This window comes from Portunus trituberculatus, chromosome 44 (genome assembly GCF_017591435.1).
Source record: "Portunus trituberculatus isolate SZX2019 chromosome 44, ASM1759143v1, whole genome shotgun sequence".
Lineage (NCBI taxonomy): Eukaryota > Metazoa > Arthropoda > Malacostraca > Decapoda > Portunidae > Portunus > Portunus trituberculatus.
Window position 1 is genome coordinate 18,742,986 of NC_059298.1, and position 8,340 is coordinate 18,751,325.

An 8,340-nucleotide genomic window follows, 5' to 3' on the forward strand; every position below is an offset into this window, starting at 1 on the left:
TTATTTTCAACTTCTCTTATTTGTTACAAGTATTAGTGCTTATCTAATAAAGTTTTTGTAATTATTATTCTATTATTGTAAATTTACTTTTTCTCAAGAAAAAATATGTATTCTAACACGATTTTTACGCTTGCTTTGCTTTTGGCGTAAAACTGTCCAATCAATCGAATCCTCTTCATTTCCTACCAAGCTATTTCTTATTTTTTTTTTTTTATCTCCTGATTGTTTTGTACCTCTAAGATTTTCGTCTTTCCCTCATTTCATTGCATGTTTCCTTTAGTTTACATGTGAAGCCATCTAGTTTCACACACACACACACACACACACACACACACACACACACACACACACACACACACACACACACACACACACACACACATTGAAAACCCACTGTGTTCAAATTATCTGTCCTAAGCTCCAGGATCAAGATATATGTTGCATCCGTTTCCGTACACCTTCACCTGTTTCATCTCTCTCTCTCTCTCTCTCTCTCTCTCTCTCTCTCTCTCTCTCTCTCTCTCTCTCTCTCATACATGCTGCAAGGGCAAGTGTCCATACACACACACACACACACACACACACACACATTTATTGCGTCACTAAGAACCGTAATTCTGTGTGTGTGTGTGTGTGTGTGTGTGTGTGTGTGTGTGTGTGTGTGTGTGTGTGTGTGTGTGTGTGTGTGTGTGTGTCAGTCTCGGTGGTGAGGTCCTGAGGTGTTGCTAATGACGCGTTTAATCCCCAGGTGTCATTACGTGTGGGATTAGTGGGCAACAGAGGCGAGCTTGTGTGAGGATGATTAGTGCCGTGGAGAGATGAGAAGAGACGCGTCCAACCTAAATTCAAGGTTTGAGTGACGAGTCTCTTTTAATTTCTTCTCCCAGTAATGTCCTGCTTTCATTGCGAGGATGCGTCTGAGAGTCAAGGAACAGGAAATGCGTGATGTCTATTGAAGTGTTTCAGAAAATAAGGTGAAGGGGATTTGTGTTTGAGGGTGATAAGTTCCTTTTTGTTTTCTTTCATTTTTTTTGCTCAGTTGTAGTAAATTAATTGGTCGGATTTGCTACTAAGCTTGATTCTTTAATCCAACTTGCACTCCATAAAATAAAGCATATTTGTCTCTAGAGAAAAAGAACTTCCATAGTAACTATAAAAAATGCAAGAAAATAATTCGATTGTTAGTGACATGAAATTTTTTTATATGTGGTTTGTACCAAAGATTTATTACATTTTCTAAAGACACATTTATTGGAGGAAAAGGAACAACAATGTACTTCTCAACTGCCAATAAACATTAAGGGATCAGGCAGATAGAGGAGGCAAGAAGGAAAGAAGCTAAGCAGGATAGAAAAATACTATAGAGAGGGACAGATGCATACACCGGACAAGAGGAAGGATGATAGATTAAGAAAAAAAAAACATAAAAACAATAACATGGAGTTGAAAAGAATGAAACTGTATAGGGACGGAAGCCAAAAGAATGTAAAAAGGGAGAAAAAGCAAATGCTCCAAGAGAGGACTGCGTTAAAAGAAGGACTCATGTTTCAATTGGGCAAGAACGTATGAAGGGGAGATGAGGAACGAAGGAGAGGGGGAGGTAGAAAAGGGAAGCAAATGTTCAAGGCTTCACATCCTTTCATAACTGTCCCTTCCTTCCTCTTCTTCATTCTCCCTCATCGTCGTTCTCGTTCTCCTCCTACTTGTTTTATTCCTCCTCGTCCTCTTCGTCTTCTCCCTCTTCCTCCTAGTCCTACTCCTACTCTTCGTACTCGTCCACTCCATAACTCCTAACTACAGAATGGTCAACAAGCGTGAGAATTCTCTGCTCTCAACCTCTTCTCCTTTCCTCAAACGAGCTTGCATCACATTTTCATTAAGGAAGCGTGTTTACCTCCGCCAGGGGGAAAAATTATGAACCTTAAAAATCCTGAAGAACTTATTCATGACCTCTCGTCAATTAGTATCCATTAAGGAAGTCTCAACATTCAAATAATAAAAAAATCAAGCCTGTGAAATAGATGGAATCGCTCAGGAAAATGATGGAGTTATTGTGTGACCCAGTATTGGACGGGTGGACGGTGCCTTCTCGCTTTCCTCTATACGGCGCGCCTCAGAGTTATTTCCTTATTAAGTCAGCACAGTCGTGTTTATTCGCCTCTCAATGCTAACGTATGGAAATTCTGAGTCGTCCATTACGGCGCCTCCAAATTGTGTCCACTGTACGAAGTAGAATTAATGGTATTATTTTTCTCTGTTTCTTTTTCTCCTTCCCCGAGTCGTGGACGGTGGTCATTCTCAGCGAAGAAAAATGAGTCTCAAGTGGACTCAAATTGAAGAGGAGGTACAAAAAGTTATAGTCTTCGCACGGGAAGAAAAATTGTAATAATGCTGTTCAAATAAGTGACCAAGGAGACTCCTGGTTAAAATTGGTGTATGATTTGAAGTCCTGTTGATGTGCAAACTGAGGCTCATGTACATCGAGACCCCGGACGAAGAATTGTGAAACGGCCGAGACTTAGAGCGGCCTGCCCTGCGTCTTGCCTCACTTTCCACTTCGTTTATAGGGTCAGCAAACACCATTGTGGCTTTATTTAAAAGGACTGAGCGGAAGAAGAAAGTACCATTAAGGTGCAGGGATGCTCGACGCCTGGCTAAACATTGTAAGACAGAACGAAGACGAAGAAACGTCTAGTGGGGAGCCCGACCAGGGTACACCCGGCCAATCAGCTGCGGTGAATGTTCCCATTTTCCATGAAGGTGCACCGGCAGAGGACAGCCGGCCGTCCGCGGCTCGCTGGGCGTCGCTTGACTCGTCCTGAGCAAACATCTTTTACAGTGCTTTCTTTGCTTCTTCGGTTTGTTTCACCTTACTGACGTTTATTGTGGCGGGGCGAGGAGGGGACAGCATTTGGCGGAGGGTGTCTCTGTTTGTCTTTGTGATTCTCTCATTCCCTTCTGGCCTCTCAGTCTCCTCTCGCTCGCTCCCTCACTCCCTGTCTCTTGCTCGGTGTTTATTCAGTTCACTATTTACATGCACACTTCTGATTATATATATATATATATATATATATATATATATATATATATATATATATATATATATATATATATATATATATATATATATATATACACATATATGTCATGAAGTGGAACAGGTTGGTGGGTTAGTGGTGGAGAAGTAAAGTACTCCTGCGACTCCTGAGTTTCCCTACACCACCAACCCATATATATATATATATATATATATATATATATATATATATATATATATATATATATATATATATATATATATATATATATATATATATATATATATATATACACACACACACACACACACACACACACACACACACACACACACACACACACACACACACACACACAAACACAAATATTCATACATACATACATACATACATAAAGTATATATACGAGAATATGCATATCTCACATCAACTGTCACATCCTGCATATTCTTGCGACATCATAATAACTTCTACCTTTCCTACACAAACCTATCATAGCCACAGGAGGACGGGCAGTACTTGAGACGAGATATAATCCCGGATCTATTAAAAACACAGCAACAAACATACTCATCAGATGCAGTATTGACGTCGCCTCGGAGTCAAATGCGTCTGCCGCAGGAACGGTTTCTAAAGTGTATGTTGTCTGGCGGCGGAGTGGGAGCAGTGACTCGGCTAGGACTGGGAGGCGTGCCGGGAAAGGTTGAACGTCACCAAGCATCGCCCGCCAAACGAGCCTTACTCAATTTCAGGCAATTAATTGATGCAAATAGAGTTTGCTTTATGAGGCAAATAACTAAAACAAAATGCATTAAGGACACTAGTCTTTGCTTTTATGAGTCATGTGTGGGTTTTTGCAATGCATGCGTGGCTAAGCGGACCAAACTGTCTCCCAGATCAGATCATCGTTCAGAGCCATAGTGCCAGTCAAAGCCAAACCCACAAACACGACTAGTGCGTTACGATTTCGTCAAGTGCCAACGACCCGTACTATGCACTTAAATCTTATACCTCCGTTCACCTTTATTATTACAGCTTTTAACACTTGGGACAAAAAATACAACATTTCTCCCTCCGTTTGAAGTGAGGAGCTTTAAAAAGTTTAGAATGATGCATATCTAATCCTCACGACACAATGAAGTGTTCTCGCAGCCGTCAGGAACCAAAAGCTTTCAATCCACCATAAATTTACAAATGTACGCCAGTTTTCACTTCCATTTACATACATAAAGCAGGTTGTGTATATTTTATCTCGCAGCATGGAGCTCGACACCTGTATTACTGTATGAGTATGTGCACGGGACGGCACCCCACTCACCCACACACTCACTCACTCAATCTGCTGGAAGCAAGTGGGTCAGGAGCAACTAAAAGTAGGGAGAGTAAATAGTGTTTATAAAGGTTTAACACGGAACGAAAACGTCACGCCACTAAACAAGAAGCAGAACAGAACAAAAAAGCAACTGATCCTATGGCGAAGGATGTGTACTGACACACAAACAAACTAATAAACAAACAAACAATGACACACACACACACACACACACACACACACACACACACACACACACACACACACACACGATAGAACATAAAACCAATGAAATAAACAAAAAAATAAACAAGGGAATGAGAGAAAAACAACAACGCAAGAACACAGGAACACTGAAACTCATCTGTCCTCTCTCTCTCTCTCTCTCTCTCTCTCTCTCTCTCTCTCTCTCTCTCTCTCTCTCTCTCTCTCTCTCTCTCTCACGACAAAGATATCCTCCCTTTCGCCACTCCCTCTCTCTCTCTCCTTTCTCCCTACCATCTCTCCTCCTGTTCCTCTCCCGGTCACCAGTCCCTATACACTCGGATGAGCCCCCTTCGCCGTCTTATTCATACGCCTTCGTCCTCAATAGAAGCCAACATGTCTATTGGAATATATAATACGTGCACTAAATTCCATCCCGGGACCATGCCTTCAACTCAATAAATATCATCGCAGTGTAGCCAACGCCGCGACTCTCATCTCCGCTGGTATTCCATGCCGCTCCTTCAATGTGAAAAAAAAAGAAACACAAAAGAGATAGAGAGAGAAAGCAAGGGAAGGAAACAAAATATGCCTATAAAAAAATGCTTGAGGACTTGAGGACTTGAGGATTTACGCACATACATACATATATTGATGCACACACACACACACACACACACACACACACACACACACACACACACACACAATTAATTTCCGCCATAATGGCAACACGCGTAGAAACACACACAGATACACACACATACACACACACACACACACACACACACACACACACACACACACACACACACACACACACACACACACACACACACACACACACACACACACACACACACACACACACACACACATTCACACTCACACACAAACACACACGGAAAAAAACAAAAAAACAACTACACCACCACCACCGCCCGTTCTTTACCAATTAACAGCAACGCTAAGCTCATTGCGGCCCGTCACCATCAGCATCGTCACGGACCGAGAGGCGCGAATCTGGGTGAAGAGAAACCAAAACACACACACACACACACACACACACACACACACACACACACACACACACACACACACACACACGAGGTAAATAAAATCACACGTTTGGCAGGACTGCGAGGTGTCCACGTCTCAGATTTCTTCGCTCGCTGTGTCGTTTTTCCGGTCACTTTTCGCCGCTGATCGTACGCTACAGGGAGAGAGGAGGGAGAGGAGACACAGGAGGGAAAGGGAGGCAGCGACAGGGAGGGAGAAAAGAGAAAGAGAGGGAGGGTTAGGGAGTAGAGAGTAGGGCCACGCGGAAAGAGGGAGACAGGGAGGGAGAGATGGAGGGAAGAAAAGAAGGAAGGGAGGGAGAGGAGGTTAGAGAACGGGAGAAATGGATGAAGGGAGCAAGAAAGCGGAGGATAAAAAAAAAAAGACTAAGAAGGAAAGATGAAGATAAGAAAATAAAGCTAGGATAAATAAATACAATAAGAAAAGCGATATAATAAGGGATGAAGAAGGATATAAAGAAGGAGGAAGAAAGATATCTAAAGACAAAATAATACAATGAAAAACACAAATACCAGCAATCTCAACGCTCACACATCAACACAACAAAAACTGTGCATATAAAGACAAAAGTGATTAATAATTCACTCCCTTAATAGGTAAGGAAAACCACTATGCATAATTAAAAAGAAAAACAACAACAACAAACAATGATAAAACAAAGAACACATTACATAACTAAACAATAAACTAAAAACACAAAATAAAATAGAGAATAAAAAAAGTTTAACAAGGGAGAAAATGTGTCAGTAATTAACGAAGATAAAAAGATTCTAGAGAAAGAAGGTCAACCCATCACACAGGACACAAACACCTCTCTCTCTCTCTCTCTCTCTCTCTCTCTCTCTCTCTCTCTCTCTGACCTAATATACTTTTCTTATCATCTTCAAATGGTCAATAAAATATGTAGATAAGAGAAAATTAGAAAAGGAGGGTGGGACACGTAATGAAAGGAAAAGAAGAAATGAAAGAAGAAATGAAATACTGAGGGGAGAAATGGAAGAGGAAAAGATGGAAAAAATGAGAGAAAGAAAACAAGAAAGGAAGAAAGGAGAGTGAAAGGGAAGGAAGAAAGGAAAGACTGGAGAAAGCAAGGCAAAATGAAGTGAAAAAAAAATGAAGATAAAATATATAAAAGAAAATATATGAAAGGAAAAAATAAAAAATGAAAAAAAAAAATATATGAAGGAGAGAAAACAAAGTAAATAAAATAGAGAAGAAAAGGAAACAACCTGTCTTCTCTCTCTCTCTCTCTCTCTCTCTCTCTCTCTCTCTCTCTCTCTCTCTCTCTCTCTCTCTACGTTTGTTATTTGACACGTAATTAAGCGAGTCCAGGTGATGCAGAGTACAGGTGACATCTCCTTGGCCAGTGTCCTTCCCGTCCTCGTGTCTTGACGCGCGCAGGGGAGATGGGGGCGAAATTACTGAGAGAGAGAGAGAGAGAGAGAGAGAGAGAGAGAGAGAGAGAGAGAGAGAGAGAGAGAGAGGAGACACAGAAAGATGAATGAATACAAATAACATGATGAGATACTAGAGCACACACACACACACACACACACACACACACACAGAAGATATGACAGCCCTTGTGTGTGTGTGTGTGTGTGTGTGTGTGTGTGTGTCTACGTAGTTCTGGTACCGCCGATCCCGAGAGAGAGAATAACAAACAGGCAGAGTTACGACATAAGGCCGAATACAAATGCTAATCCGGGCCTGTATTGAACCATAATGACGGAGACACAGATTTATTACATCTCGCGGACGTCGCTTCCTGGAACTCTGGTGTATAAATGTAAATGTTGCTCTTTTTATGGGTTCCTTTTTTTTTTTTATACTTTCCCTTCTTATTTTTCACTGCTTTTTTTTTGTATATTTGACTCTGTTTTTTCTTTTTTCATCTTTCCTTTATTGTTTATTTATTGTTTCTTTTTTTCTTTTTTTGATGTTTTCTTTCAGGTGTGGTATTTTTTCATACACATCGGAAGTTTGTGAGGATATACGTATTTTGTGTGTCTGATGTTTATGGAAATGCATAAATACGCTGATTTCATCTTAAGATTCTGTATATAGAGCATATTCAGTTGGAGTAGTAGAAGTAGTAGTAGTAGTAGTAGTAGTAGTAGTAGTAGTAGTAGTAGTAGTAGTAGTAGTAGTAGTAGTAGTAGTAGTAAAAGTAGGAGCAGTTGTAATGTTTAATGTATAATTAGTTTTTCTTTTTTGTTCGAATGAATATTTTTTTTTTTTATCAGTCTGACGTTGCGTACCACTGGACAGCTTCCTTGACATGTAAAGAAAATAACAGTGGCTGTGGTGGAAGGAGAAGTTGTGGCAGTAGTAGTAGTAGTAGTAGTAGTAGTAGTAGTAGTAGTAGTAGTAGTAGTAGTAGTAGTAGTAGTAGTAGAGTAGAAGTAGTAGTAGTAATATTATTATTATTATTATTATTATTATTATTATTATTATCATTATTATTATTATTATTATTATTATCATTATTATTACTATTATCTTTAATGTTATTATTATTATCTTTATTATTATTGTTATTATTATTATTATTATTATTATTATTATTATTATCATTATTATTATTGTTATTATTATTGCTTTTATTATTACTATTGTTCAACCATTCAGACAAGTTGGAGGAGGTGAAGAGAAACACAGGTGTAAGGAGGTGAGTAAACTCACCTCCCTGCACCTGTGTTTCTC